The sequence below is a fragment of the Bactrocera oleae genome, chromosome 5 (genome assembly GCF_042242935.1).
Source record: "Bactrocera oleae isolate idBacOlea1 chromosome 5, idBacOlea1, whole genome shotgun sequence".
NCBI lineage: Eukaryota > Metazoa > Arthropoda > Insecta > Diptera > Tephritidae > Bactrocera > Bactrocera oleae.
In genome coordinates this window covers 67,209,060-67,226,314 of record NC_091539.1, presented here as the reverse complement: position 1 = coordinate 67,226,314, position 17,255 = coordinate 67,209,060, and the positions used below count along the sequence as shown (strand labels likewise).

Below are 17,255 nucleotides of genomic sequence, written 5' to 3'. Positions count from 1 at the left end.
GAATGTCAACAAAACGAGTAAACAAAAAGCAATAAATGTAATTTTTGAAAGCATTAGAACAACTGCATAATTAAATTGATGGTAGTTGTAACAACAAAAAAAAATAATTATTATTAAAATATCTAACAAAATATTAAAATTTAAAGAAACACGCGATATTTTATAACTAAACCTATTGAAGCAACTTGCCTGCACAAATTTGCAGGGAATCATTGAAAAATTAACTATATAAACATGTGTGTGTATTAGTTTAAAATTAAATAGAGAAACTGCTGTGTCTAAACCTAAAAGATTGTGCGTCTAAAGCAACATACTTATGCTTGTCTATTTTTTAAATAAAATTTTGAAATATTTAAAGTAAATTAGAAGTATGTTAGTGTATTATCTGTACCGTAATCTCGAAATCAGTAATTTCAAAAATATTTATGTAATTCAAATAACTGAGTCCGCATTTATTATTGGATAATCGGAGAAACTCAAATAAGCAACGCGTCGGCTTTTTATAAGCCCGAAAAAGCATCAGTAATTTTATTATATTCGCAAACAGCACTACTAGCACTTTTTTAGTTTTTTGACGCAAAGTTTTTGAAAAAAATATATATAAAAACTTTTTTCCACTATTCGTGAGTGTCTAAGTATAAAGTAACTGAGAGATTGCCTGTGTCTATTTCCCTTTAAATTGTTTTTATGTACATTGTGTGTTTTAATTTTAGGTGATATACATACACATACATATATCCAGTATATATACCCAGTATATATCAATGGAAACTAAAACCATATACAATAAATCATATATATAAATTACTAAAAATATATATATATAAACTATATATTAATATATATTTACATTAATAAGTATATATACATATGTATATTAAAAATATAAACATACATATTAGTATTTATGTATTGTGTATTAATTAAATTAAACGTGTACGAACATTCTTAAGTACCGATTGAATTGTCCAAAATGCAACCTTACAACAGAGAGTCCGTTGGCTCAGTAATTATATTTGTATTGTATTTGGGTACTTATATTAAACATAAATTACAACCAAAACCTTACATACCTAACATATGTTGTGAACCGAACAAAAAACACAAACAAAAGAAAATGGCTAAAATTGCCAATACCATACATAATGATATTTTGGTAGAGAAGTAAAGAAAAAACTCTAAAAAAAATAGTCAATATTTATTAAATATACAATTTTAAAACTGTTGCGTTACACATAATGGGCGTAAAAGAAAAACAAAACTATGTATTAAATGTTAAGTAAAATCGAAATGCAGCTCGCATGTTTTAGACAAAGTTATACTCATATATATGGAAAAAATTTAAAAAAATATATACATAAATATGTAAGTAACCAATTTAGTGTTTTTGCACATCAAAATGTAATGTTTAATGTTAAAAACAAAAAACAAAAACTTTAAAGAAAAATATTATACATTAAATGAAAACAAAAAGCAGAGTGAAAATAAGCAAATCATAAGTAAATTCATAATTTTAGGGCAAAAACACAAATACAGCAAATATATAGATATAAAAAACTTATTTAAAAAATATAAAACCAAAACAATAAGAAAAAACCTGCAAAGAAGCTCCTAAACAAACAACAACCAACTTACATATTAGCGCCAAAATAACAACAAATAAATGCAATCTTTGTAAGATTAAAGGCTTTAAACTTTTTAAGCAAAAATAAGATAATATTTAGTAACTAAAAAGTAAATATAAGATGTTGAGAGAAAAATTATTCACGGCTTTAACACTACAAAAAAAAAAACACAACAAAAATGTGACAGCTGAGAAGAAATATGAAAAAAAGAAAGCGTTACATATTTTCACAAATGTCACGTAAGAGCATAATGCATGACTAATGAATTTACAAAGTTTAAATCAAAAATTCCTCTAATTTTTTCTAAAAGAATGTACTTTAAACAATAAGCATGCATTCATAAATATAATTTTAAATCGAAATTCAGGAAACGGTAAGTTAAACGTTGGGTTCAAAGATGTCACAGCAATTACACACAAACAACAAAATATAGAAATTATGTATAAACGAGTACGAGCGAGTGAAACTGTTACGTGGAATAGCTCAGTGGTGTATGGGGAAATGCTCAAGCTAATTAAAATTAATATAAGGTAATAAAGTTAATGATGAAGCTAAAAGTGCTACGTATAAAGTAAAATAATTACAATAATCTGGCAACTTCTCAGCTACGAATATTATAAATGCGAGCCAGAAAAAACAAATATAAACAGGAATCAGTTTCAAAAGTGAATTTTGGAAGTGGAAATACGTTATGGAAATTTCACCAATAAAATGATGATATGATAAACATATGTAATGTAAATTGCAAAAATCCTGCAAAAGCATTAAATTATCCTTTAGCAAAAAACAACAGCTATACGAACCAGAGTCAAATATGAATAAAGTTGGAGTTAAACCGCAAACAGCATATTTATAAAACAAAAAACTTGCAAATTAAAATAATAAATTTTTAAAGCAGATAATACAAATAATAATAGTTACATGAAAAGAAACGGTTTTCCAAATTGTCAACACTAAATATATACTTAGAAATATTGTATAATAACAAAATAAGTAAACAAAATATAGTAATACACTTAGGCGGCAAAACAAGCAACAATTAAATTTTACTTTATTTTTCAGCGAGTAATGCGGCGAGATATTAGTGCAGCCGTTAAAAAGCGTAAGTTTTGCCAGATTCGTCACGCATACACACATAATTCGTGTATATACTTTTTCAAAATGCAGACATTCCAATAATACAATATATTTGTATATTTGTGTGTTACATTTTGGTGTTGTGTATGTAGTTAAGTGTCATATCTAAAATGAAAAAAGAAAAACAATATATTAGCTGTTATTTGATGTTTACAAATAGAAAATTTAATGCAACAAAAAATTCTTAAGCCAAAGTTATGCATGAAAGACGATTTTTGCAGTTTGACAGCACTGACGCTTTCTAACGGCGAATCAATGCGATGAAAAAGGTGAAGGTGATTGAAAGCTGCCTCATTAAAACAAAAATATATACATACATACATATTGAATCAAATCAATAATGAATTGAACAAGAATTTTTTTATTTTGAAAATAATAATATAAATAAGATATTTAACATAAAAATTAAATTAGTAAATATACATAAAAATTAGAGCTAATGCAATTCAGATGCCATTTTATGGCGTATTAATACTTTTTGCCCATTTTGGCGGTTGGCGTTTTACTATTAATATTATATGTATATTATGTTTTCTATTTACGGATTATCATTTAAAATGGAAATAAATACGTTTTTTCTATAGAGGCTTTGTAAGTTTTTATTAGTGAAGAGTTGAGAACAAACACCAAAACAAGTGTACCCCTTCCACCAAAATACAAAATATAAAAAATAAGTAAAAGATATTACACTCAAACATATGCATATACATATACATACATACATACATACATAAATAGAAGACAAATACGTGTAAATCTGATAATTTATTCGAAACGTAAGTGAAACTTAAAACAAATATTAAGCTAAGCACACAACAATAAAAATCAATAAAAAAGTTGCGAAAATTAAATCTAAATCATATTTGAATATTTGTGAATTCGCAACGAGTAGAGAAAATCAATGTATATCTAAATTTTTGCTGATGTGTGACTGTATTCCTTAGGCTTTTTACACCACAATTTACTCTTTGATATTGAAAGCATAATGGCGGGAAATAATTTTACATTTTGTGAGTTGGAAAGTAATTATGTACACACATATATACATTATAGATGACATTTAAATGATAGCAGTAAATATTTGCTAACTAAGCAATTTTATTAATTTGTTGAATTATTCCAACACAATGCTACACGAGGCGCTCTTAGCAACTACAGTAACTGCATTCTACTATGTTTACAACTACAACTATACGATTGTGCGCACTTTTGCTATATAAAAAATATTGAAATTAAAATCGTATTCACCATAGTCTTAAATAAATTATGTGCTTCAATAGGAAGCAACAAATCTGCTCAATGTATATTTTTGTTATAAATTCAATACATGCACACTTTCGTGCGCATATATTGTACAATTAGACAAAATAAAATTTTCGGAACTACCGTTCTTCTTACCAAACTTTAATAACTTCTTACAAAAATTATTTTTGCTAACAAAATAAAATTTGAAAACACCATATTTAAAATTTTTCACATATATATATCATATATTATTTTTGAATTGTCACACCGAAAGAATTGCATTAATCAACAAACCCTTGCTTATAAATTGAAAACACTTTCCATGACATTATTAAACATATTATTAAGATCCTGCCTGTGATAGATAATAAAATATTGAATAACAAAAATTATACAGTTCTTATGATTTTATTTTTGGAAAATGAAAATACGGAATAAAAACAATAAATAAAACTTCTTATAAAACAGTAACGAATAAAATTAAAATTCACAGGAACGCCGTTAATTTGATTTGGAAACATAAATTGAATTTTTAATGGCATTTCGTAAACTAATGACAATATATAAACAGCTTTTTCAACCAATTAACACTTTAAATGTCTGATTTGCTACTACCACTGTTTCAGATGCCACCACTTTTGAACTACCTAATGATGTGTATGCCCGATATTTGATTTTTAGCAATAAGCCTACATACATATGTTTCTATACATTTGCACGAGTAAATTTAGCATAGAAAATAAATTCTTACTTTTTAGACCGCAAAAAATAACCTCATATTTAAATTATAGTTTTTCAGTGGCAGGCAAGTGTCGCTCCGGCTACAAACACTTATAAATAACCACGCAACTTTACACGCTCCCATCGCACTATTTTTATACAGAAACCTTTAAATGCGTTTTCTACACTGTAACTGCTTTAATTTGCAGTCAGTTATTGTCTTAATTTGCATTCTTCCAAATTGTAACTATTTCCGTTTGACGGCCTGTACCGTACGTTTTAGTTATAGCCGTTTGTCAAAACTAAATGGGGATGCCACGTCATTTGCTTGTGTACTGGTTATGTATCGATATTCTGCATACAGGTGAGCAATGTATAAATACTTTTTATCATATTAAAAGTTTAGTGGTTTCATACTAACAGTAGTTTAAAGGTACAGCTACTCTTTCTACGCAGCAATTTTGCAGGTTTTAAAAGAAAAACAAATGTGAAAATACTCAATATAATCTACAAAAATTTTCAACATTTACTTATTTTGATAATTTATCACAGAATAACTGCTAAGAATGAAGCAACAGTCAAACAAATTCCTAATCCGTTGGAAAGTGAAAAAGTAACAAAATAATTGTTTACTACAGCAGTGGTTTAAGGGGAGTTTAAGAGAATAAAAAAGATAACAAAAATAGAAATAATATAGATGAATATTTATAATGTTTAGACATCACTCCATCCATTTGATATTTTTACTGTAATATTAAAGTTTATATTTACTAGCAATGAAATTTTAAAAACAAAAAATTAATATTAAACACACACAAACCAACAATTTTTTCGCAAGCAAAAGCATTAAATAGGAGTAAAAATAGACAATGCAAGTTAAAAAATATCGAAATATATTCGTAAACTGTTCCGAAAAATTATAAAAAAAAAATTTTGAGATTCATGTTCTCGAAACATATATGTATACATAGATATAGTATTTGTAATAAAATAAGAATAAAATAAAATTTGACAACAAATAAGATATTATAGTAATAATTGTATACTTAAAAACAAAGACAACAAAATCATTAACGATAACTGTAATCAAAAGATTTATGAAACGAACTTTGAATTTGTCAACAAAAAATCAATCAATTATAGAAAGCAACGCAAGCAAAAACGTACTCAAATGTGCAACAAATTTAATAAGAAAACAAAAAAAAAAACCTTAAAATCACAACTACGTTCTTACAATTTAACAAAAATGTATATCAACGCTTTGCACTTGCAAATTTTTCACGTTGTTCTTTGATTGGACGCATTACTAACTGCAGCTAAATCAAATAACAACAAAGCATTCAACTTTAATAAATAAATACTTACTCAATAAATATTAAAATGCTTTAATCAATATTTAAGGATTCATGGAATGTTTAAAAGCCGCAAGAAAAACTACTACTTTTTAAACACATTTGAAAACTTAGCTGTAGTGACACGTACATGAAACAGAATAAGTCCAGTTTACAACAAAAAAAAAAAAACAAACAAAATATTAAATGCTCTTAAATATTAACACAGTTTTACAAGTTAATGTCTTCCCAAATGTCTAGAAAACTACAGAATAAATGTCATTGATGACTTACAAGCAAGAAAATAACTAAAAAGGTTTAAATTTGTTGAATAATTTTATTTATTCACTTTTTAAACTGTGAGTCGATTAAAATTTATTTTATTATTATACAATTTTTATTTATTAGTTTTTTTTTTAACCCAAAGTAACAAATTTGTAATAAAAAGCAATAAACCTGTTTACAAATACAAAATTATTGAAGGAATTGCCATTGCAAAGATGAATAAAGAAAGAATTGCCACAATCCTAAATTTTTTGTATCAGCAAACATACTTATTTAGCATACGGATTCTTACCTATGTACATATGTATGTACTTTTTGTACACACATACATGCAGCCATTTACTGTATTACTTATAACAATAGATATTTTTGCAAATTTTACTTGTAACTGTATTTATTGAAAACTTTCTAGGTGAATAGAAGCACAACTGTTTATGAGCATATACTTAAATAGCTGAAAAATTATTACAAAATGGTGCATATTTACAACAAATCTAATATATACTATACTTTCTAATTTCTGATATTTGTACATGCAAAGAAAAAAACTAAAACAAAAAAATTAATATTTAAGAAAACTGTATACATACATACATATATGCCGATATAATTGAAACTCTTACTGTTTTCAAAAAACACATGATTATTAAATAAATGCATACAAAACCAACGATATTCAAACAAATCATAAGTTCGATCGATTGGCCCAGCAAATTGTCGATTAGTGTTACTTTTTTGTGCTTTTGGTTCATCCTGTACATTTATGTTGACTTATTTTTTAAACGTCGAAGTTAAAAAAGAAAAAATTTAAAAGAAATTTTGAGAAAATTCCTGAATTTATGTTCGGTACTAAAATATGGGATATTTTTGGAAAATTATTGAAATATTTACGTTTTAACTATGGTTGTGACAAGTGACACTTTTTAAGGAAAAAGTTAATTGCAAAATTAAAGAGTAAAATTTCTTCAATGCAAGTCTTTGTTTAGCTTGTGTTATACAAGTTATATTTTTTCTTGAGGAATCCCAATTTCAAAGGCTCAACAAACATTTTCATCTGCTCTTAACGCTGACTGTTGAGACAAAAGTAGAAAATTATTTGCACTCCAGACACTACTAGTAGTTAATTTCAGATAACATAAGAATAATAACAATCTTTCAAAATTACACATAATAATTAATTTTATTTTCTAATGAATTAAACTTTTTCCTGGGACTTTCGCTCATATAAAGTACGCCAAAACAATTGAAATTTACAAAGCTTACGTAAAATAGCATTTCACCAAACCAACTGACACACATACGTACATAGTGGGAAAACAAAGATGCAAAAACAAACATGGAGGGCAATTTATGTGTCCAAACGGACTAACAAAACTTGCATAAAAACAATTTTACTCATAGACAAAAAATAATAATAAAATTATATCGTGCATATAAGTACTGCAAAATTAATGTATATAATACATACATATACATAAATATATACAAACTAGGTATATTTTTGCTCACTTGCGAATCATATTATAGAAACAAAAACATATATTGTATATTGTATTTAGAATTTTATGGGTAGAAGTTGTATATTTACATATTAGAGTTTACAAAACAAATAAAAATGGAAAAAGCACAATGTTTTTGAAAGTGTTTATCAGCATAATTACAAATTAAATATAATAAAATGAAAAGAAAAGAAAATAACTTAAAATTTTTCACTAAAACCTAAAAACGAAATAAAAGTTTGAAAAATTGTAAGCAAAAAATAAAATAAACACATATTATAATACATATTTAAGTATGTATGTACCTACCTTTACAGGAGTTTGAAAGTGTTAACTGTAACTACAAAAATGTTTAAATTAAGTAAGCAAAAAAATACAAATTTGTCAGAAAACACAATTAAAAACAACTATTTGAAATAATTTACAAAATATTGTAAAAATAAAAAAGCGAAAAAAAAATTCAATTAACGTCAAGTTTAAATAAATACCTTGAAAATGAAAATAAAATGTAATTTGCAAACTACTACAATACAAATGCAAGCCAGTAACTATTTAACTACTAATTACTATATACATTACTACTATATACTACTTAATAATGATAATATATAAATTTAAACATATACACACCAACAATTAACAGTTAATGCAATCAGGTATTAAGAATCAAAATTATTATATATTATATATTTTTTATTTCTTTCTTTATTTCATTTGAAGAGATGTGTTTTGTGGTAGTGCATATTACGTATGTATATGTGTACATACTTAAAGATGTACATATGTACTTACAATACGAACAAATAATAATAGTTTTTTGCGAAGTATTTTTACACTAGATAACAATAAAAGTTGTACTCGTATTATAGATATCGATTTCGGTAGCTGAAGAATATTGAACTTTTTTAAATTTATCATAACGAGACTAATACAATACATACCTATTTACATACTCGTATACACCACGTCCCAGTGGCACTGGTGCTCCATGCCCAAATGCCCACTTTTATGCCTCACCACTTTAGATAGTTTCGATACTTTAAAAGTATGTTAATCGTATATTTCATAAAATAATATTAACTAATATAACACTGCATTCAAAATACCTAATTTATTTATATACTTACAAATATTGTAAACTTTTATTATTAGATCGAAATATGATTCTACATTGTACTAATTATAAACGTTGACGTGTTTTGTATTTTGAAAATCTAAAATATATTAATAATTATTGGTAGAAATTTACAAAACGCAAAATATATAGAAGCAATCAATTGTACTTGTATATGTATGTATTTTTCCAAAAAATTTACGTTAGTTTAATTAACTTGTTCTAAAATATTTCTTAATTATTTCTTTGCAAAATGATTACACTGGAAGTGGCAAGGCTATGAAATAAAAGAAAACAGAAATAGTTATTCCTCCCACTTCTTGTTATTCCTCGGAGGACTTTCTATTCATTTTATCATACTTGTAGTATCACATTTTATTTACTCGCTTTTGTATTTTAAGAAAAAAATACGTGCCGAATATATTTCAACCACAAATCATAATAAAGTTGAGCACACAAACTTCATACGCTTGCATGGAAGCGAAAATAACATTTTCGTTAACATTCGATTAAGTTTTCCGCTATTCGATATTTTTAACGATTATTTCGCCACTATGTATTTTTTAACAGTTTGCACAATATGTGTGCTTCTTCTTCAGTTTTGTGACATAAACTATATATTATCAACAATTTAATTGATAATTAATATTTGAAAATAATTTAGTTTTTACGTCAAATATTTTTCGTTTCACCTAAAATTTCTGGATTAAGTGCTGAATTTTTCTTTTTTATTGTACACACACAAATGAAAAATAAATACATATTCAAATGAACTCTTATGAAAAGATTATTTTTTCTTCGGCAACAGAATTTTTAGACTAAAAATTATTTTGTAAATTTTTATAAAAAAAAATACTTCTAATTTTTAAGGAATTTAGCAATAAAATAGTAAATAGTTTACCAAATGGTATGATGAAAAAGAAATATTTAAAAAAATTTTCCAAAGCAACCAAAAACAACAAAGTGACAAAATAAAACGAAAAAGTACGTATGTAGAAAACAAAATATTTTTAGAGTTCACTCATGTTACGTAATTTTTTAATAGTTTTAATGGAAATTGATGATATTAAGATACACATATTTAATTGCAAAAAAAAGAAGAAAACAAAATGAAAATAAAAATAGTAGTATACATTCGTATATTCGCTTCTGACAATAAGCTTTGGCCACTTTTTAATGAAACAAAAATGCAAACAAAAAAACTGTAACTATACAAGCAAACAATGCAAGAAGATTTATAATTTGCGATTCAATTAAATTTTTACACCACTATAACGAGAAAAGCAGACGAAGACAGCAGAAAGAATGAATAGAATTGAACCCCCAGAAAGTAAACTCAAAAAAGTAGGTAAAGCTAAATGATTTTAAATACCGCCTGCAAACTGTAAATTAGAATTAAAAGCTCAAATCACTTAAAGCAGCGAACAATCTGTGTGTTGAAAGGAAAACGAAGCCTAATTTTTACTAAAGAAACTTTACCTTTTTAGCGAACACAAAATGAAATGAATGAATGAGGGGCAGGAAAAGAAGAAAGTTAAAGGCGAGCGTTAAACATAAAATATTTTTATGGAGTAAAAGGAATAATGTCTCCCATAAACAAAAATAAAATAATTATATAAAAAATATTTCAGAATAATTTGATCACTTTCGAAATTGTAATTAAAGCGTTAAGACGGAAAATTACATATAAATTATGTGAAATATGTACATATAGCGTAAATGCGCTAAAACGTTTAAAATGTGAAAGCTCAGCGCGTATATGTACATATGTAGGTGTGTATGAAAGCGTTCAATATAATATTTGTTTACAATCTCGAAAGTGATTTATTAACATTAGACAAACGTCCAAGATATTTATGTAGTTATATGTAATACAGCTCTGAAATTGTGCTATTCACATGCAATATTAAGCTATAGGTTTTTCTATACGACATTTGAAAGCGCAATTTCGGTGCATTAACTGAGGAATTAACATTTTACTAACTTAAACTTAAATGACCTGCGTTGAAATCACTGCATTTTTTTTTAACGAATTAAAAATTTTTGTCGACAAACTTTTTTCAAAAAACTCAAATGCCCTTTTTTAATGCCAACATATCAAACAAATTTAATAATAGTTTGTAAAAAAAAAATAGATAATAAAAACAAATTTGTAAACTCGAAAGAGGTTTATCAACAATCCCAAGGAATGACATCGGTCAGGGATGATTTCGGTGATGAGGAATATTAAAGTGTAAAGAAACTAGTGATGAATGTGCGTAGAAAACTTAACTTTATAAACTACATATAATTATTGAATATTGTATACATGAATTCATATATAAACGCATACACGTACACATTTAGATATCGAAAGCTTTTCTGACAAATTTATCGCCAACATGTAGTAAAAAAAAAACAACAACAAAAAAAAGACCAATATTGTAATATATAAGTAAAACAATTGTTATGAGCAAAAGCATTCAATCCAAATAAAAATAAACGAAATGACTAAACAAAATGTAATGTTGATAATATTTATTGTATTTTCTGTACTTAAGAAGAGTATAGCACTGTTTCTAATTTACACAAAAAAAAAATATATATATATATATACCATATATGTATACATAAATATTTTTTTATTATAACAGAATGATAATGGCTTCAATGTTTCTTTGGATTAAAACAGCAATAAAAATATGCACCTACATAAATGCATAAAAACAACAAAAACCAAAAAAAATTGAGATTAATTGTGTAAGCGAAGCCTTTTAAGATTTATAAATAATTTATATAAATATACATAAATACCATGTAAATGACACATACAAGACAGAATATACTTCGGCATGAATATTAAAAGAAGTTTATGTTTGAAAGTATAACTAAGTAAAGTAGAGGCAAAGTTATGCGGAACAACCACTTAATTAACAACAATTAATAATCAGAAAACATATACATACCTACATATATATACAAGCATTACATACAAACATGCATACATATAAACAAACATATATTTATTGAATATACAAGACAAATGTATGTATACCCACAACTATTTAAACAATTTTATGCAATTATAGAGGCAGCAACAAAAACAAAAGATAAAACATACATTTATTTAAGTAGCTGGGGTTATTGTAATTAATTTTTAAATAAAACAAATAATTAAAAAAAGCAAAAAAAATTATAAAAAGAACATAAAAAGTAGACAAAAAAATGAGTTTTATTGAGCAAACATGTGTTAATGTTTACACCCGCAATTAAAAGCAAAACAAAGCAAAACAAAAAAAATTTAAACCAAACTTATAAAGAAATAGTTGTAAATGATTTATGAAAACGCGTTTGTTTCATTTTCAAGTGTCAAAACTATAAGAAACTTATCTGAAACAAATGTAATGCATATTTCAACGCCAAAAATTAAACAAAGTGAGTTTTACTGCGTTTTTGCTGATTATTTCTATTTAAAAAAATAAACAAATGCATACAATGCCAAAAAATCGTATTCAAAAAAAACAATATATATATATATATATATAAATTAAAAAAAAAATCAAAAAAAAAATATCTTTACGAATTATTCATTGAAAATTATTGCTGTGTCTTAGTCCATTGCCCTAACGAATTTATTGAAAAAGCTAAATTTAACAATTTTACACCCACAAATATACACACACCAGTGTAATGGAAGGAATGTGTTAAATTCGGCACAAGAAATATTAACTGTAGGTGAAACAATAGCAACAGAAATCAATAAGTAAAAACAACAAGATGAATTTGTAGAACAAGCAATTATTTATTAGCAAAAAATATAACTTTTTTTTTGTACTTTCTACAACAAATTTTAGAAACTAAACTACGAAACTTAAAATTTTCACCAAAAATATATCGGCGAAATAGTGAGGCTAAGCCCGAATATACCCAAAAAGTGTTATTTTTAGAAGAAAAGATGTGTTTGTTTACAAGAAAAAATCAAAGAAAAAGCAAAGCAAATGTTCTGAAAAAAACAATAATTTTTAGTTTTAATGAAAACAATAGCTACTACAACTACAAAGCTCTTTATGCAAAATTTACGCAATTAAATTTGAGGTTATGCACAAAAATACATACATAAAAACGAGAAGCCTTACAGCAATTCTACTTTTCAGCAATTAAAATACATACCAAATACTTAAATTCCACATTCGACTTTTTGTATCTGAACATAAGGCAGATTATTTCAGCTCAACTCTATATACATACATATGTACATACACACATACTTCCAACAGAGTTTTAGTATGGTACTGAACTTCCTAAAACACAAGTATACAAATATTTAATGTTAAACTCTTATTTTATTAATAATTAAATTAAGACAATTTATTTTTTGTATTAAAAAGGCATTGTGTTTCAATGCTTGTGATGCGTTAATCAGGTTATAGAAGGCTATGTTCCCAAATTCGATAAAATTTACATGCTTAAGTCTTACTAGCCCTTACATATACGCGTACTACCGCTTAGATGCTACACATTCACTCACACATAAGCAAAACTCAAGTTAACCCCAATCTTTTACACCACTTTATAAAGCATAAAAACCAAAAAAAAAAACAAAAAAAATATATAATAAAATATCTAAGGAAAATCTCAACACGCTAAGGAATGAAAGTGAGCCGAAGAGCGAACAGAAACTACAATTAGTCCTTTGTAACTAAATATACTCATCTACACTGGGAATATACTAGTATTACATACATACATACATATATTACTAATGCTTGCATTGTGTTGTATGTAAATATATTTATGCTGGAATACATACAATACATATTTCTATACTCCAAAACAAAACAAAAAAATCTATAAATAAAAAAACAAGAACTAAAAAAAAATGTGTGTTAAAAACAAATACATTATTAACTACTAGCCAATAAAAAGTCAAGTTGCAAACCATTCATTACGGAACACGAAACTAAAGAAGAAGAAGGCATTACATAAACGTATGCTGACACACAGTTGATATACTTTCTGCTAAACCCATCAACTTAAATATTAAAAATTAAAAAAAAAACCACAACTTTGACTTAAAATAAGCGAAAAACAACATTTTAAAGGGCAAAAATTAAAAAACAAATAAAAAAAAACAATAGAAAATTGAGAAGTGAGATTAACGGAAATCATACTTATATACATACTTATATTAGTTATATATAAATTCATATAAAGTATATATACATTCAATATACATATATATATATATAAAAACATACATATATAGTATATACATATTATATATATACACACATAGTTTGGATGTTTATGTATTCGAGCATTATCTACAAACAATTTTATTAAATAATAAGTACACACATTTAAAAGTGAAAAGCGAAAAACCAAATATATACATACATATAAAAAAAATCACGGTGCAATTTCCACACCAAAAAAAATAACAAAAATGTACTCTTTAAATTGTGTATTGTATTGTTCCATATTATAAAAGAAAAAGAAAACAATAAATTATTTAAATTTTAAAATCACAAAATTTTGTGTTTTTATTTGCCATTGCGGAAAGTGCGGTGAGTTCGGTATTTTTAAGTTTGACAAAGTTTAAGTACCCAAAATCCACCTTGAGGCTCCAATCAGATCAGGCAACCCTCTGATAGGCTTTCTGCCGATATCACATTGGCTTCAGGTGTATTGTTGTTCTTTAGCCACACTATTGCTAAATAAAGATTTCGAATAGTTGATAATGGAACACAAATTTCTTTGGTTGGCATTAGAGATTTAAGTTCAAATTTAATGATTGTTTGTATCACCTAAAACTAATCGAGATAATCTATATCTATGGAGTTATATATATAATTGATCAGGATGGCGAGACGAGTTGAATTCCGAGTGACTGTCTGTCTGTCCGTCCGTCCGTCTGTCCGTCGGTGCAAGCGGTAACCTGAGTAAAACTTGAGATATCTTAATGAAACTTGGTACATGTGTTCCAAAAAAGTGAGGAGGAGTTCGTAGATGGGCGCAATCGAACCACTGCCACGCCCATAAAATACTGGAAATGTAAAATTCGGAGAAAATGGTTTTTTTATAATAATATAGCCTTGTGTCAAAAATGGGTTGAATCGGATTAATACTGCCCTTAGCGCCCATATACCTAATATAAAGATTTTCGAACTTCCAGTTGACTTTATACCACACATATCGGCCTGCCATTTCTATGCCCCCAATGATTTGGTTAAATTTTCGTTGACGGGAAGTAAAATATAGATATAATACTAAGTGAGTCTATGGCCTTAAAAATAAGTTAATATGACACCAAATTTGATTGTAATCCATTCACTATTTCATCGAACAATGAAGTTGAACCTTTTTGCTGCATTTCTTAATATAAAGTTTTGCCAACACCTGAAGGTTATTCCCCGCCTCTGATTCTTGCAAGTTGCAAGAGTATGAAATGTTCAGTGACACTCGAACCTCGGCCTTTCTTACTTGTTATTTATTTGTATTTATATTATTATTGTTTTTTCTATTCTATTGTAATATAAATAGATTATTTCCTGAATATTTCATAATTAAATGCAAGAGTTAGCGATATAAAATGGCATATTTCCTTTGATGCCAGCGGACTTATTGTTATCTCTTTAATAACTGCAAAAACTCTCATCCCTCTTTCAAGCGATACTTTATATTTAACTTGAAAACAATGTTCAGAATGATGTCGTCACCACTTACTTATAAAATGTCACTGTATAGACCTTAGCATTTGAATAAGTTTGAAATAAAAATAAAAAAAAACTCACTTCCCTCGAGACGAGTTAAAAGCGGTTCTGCTATACTCGTGCCTGCTTAGTAACCATTTAATATTGACTTAAAACAAAGTTTTGCCAAAAAAATGTAGAAAAATATTTAAATTATCATAAAAATGTAGGCAGAGGAGCTGCTGCTATGGAAAAGTTTATAAGTAGTTTACGCTATATTTATTTATGACAATAATTCACGGCACTGACGTGAGAAAACGTCACAGCTGCGCAAAGATAGAATGGATTAAGATAGCTACTGATGAAATGTTAAAGCTTTTATATAAAGGGTTGCTCAAATGCAATTTCTTGTGTTTCTATTTTCGTTTTCCATTTTCAGAAGAAACATATATGCCTTATAACGGCATCTTTCATAAACTAAAAAGCCTAGGTTGCTTTTAATGTATGTACTTATTATTTTTTCTTGTATTAAATAAGATGATAGCTCAATTTAGAGCCCTAAAAATTGCTTTACCTTAATTCTTCCAGATTGTATTAAACCTGATTTTGATAGAAAATGTTGGCTACTGGACCAACCTTCGGAATCACTGTTTTCAAGAGGACCTCTACGGCCGAAGCTGATTGTAAGCATGTCTGGTGCTGTCTAAACCAAAATGTAAACCGCGATCTTAAGCTGGGTTAGGTTAGCTTGAATGGTCGATCCAAACATGAATTTCACTTGAACAGCTTGAAAAAGTTAACTAAAAACTTTTTTCAAGTTTTTTCGATTTTTTGAAAATCTCGAGCAAGTAAAATTTTCTGGTTCAGGGTGCCCAACCTTTTCGAATGCAAAACGCACACACACATATGTAGACATATGTACATATGTAGACATTTTGGAAACAAGGGCACAAATGCATATTTATTTGATAATGAAAACTGTTTAGAATTTTTTACGTCAAACTACATACTTACATACGTATTTGTATTTACGCTAGATTGCGAAAATGCTTTCATTATATTTGCATTAGAAATCTGATGCAATGCATCTGGCCTGTGGCGCAGAAATATTAAAAGAGAAATGCACAAGAGCTGATGACAAATTTCTTAAGTCTATAACTGTTTTCTCGTTGTCTAATTGCCATATTTGTCATCAGTGGTTATTAAATTTAAGCGCATCACGAAAATATTATCGAAAAAAACTTTCAACAATAAAAATGTTTATCAAATACGTCGAAATTGTTGTTATTTTCTGTCAGTCCGGGTCAGATTTGATCAAATATACAGCAATTGCTATACTATCTCACCTAAACTTTACTTTTTCAAAAAAATAAAAATAAAAATAAATAAAAAATTCAATACCACGACATCGGTAAAGGCTGATGGCAATAATGATGATATTTTTATCGGTAAAGCTAAACAAAGTTGGGTGTTGTAGAGCCAAATACTTTCTCTCTAGTGGGTTAAAGGTCATTTGAAAGTTTACTGTGTAAACGAATGTTCTAAGCCTTTCGTTTATTTATGTTCCAGTATTTCTTTTTCAATCTTTTGTAAATATAATATTTACGGTAGTACTGTTTATCCTGAAA

General features: G+C 26.9%; 1 long non-coding RNA gene across 1 annotated transcript; it reads left to right on the top strand.

The window, feature by feature from the left end:
- The first annotated feature begins 780 nt into the window (after nt 1-780).
- LOC138857279 (uncharacterized) lies at nt 781-14,468 on the top strand. Its single transcript, XR_011396369.1, has 2 exons — nt 781-5,091; nt 5,280-14,468. It is a non-coding gene; the product is annotated as an uncharacterized lncRNA (long non-coding RNA).
- Nucleotides 14,469-17,255: the final 2,787 nt, after the last annotated feature.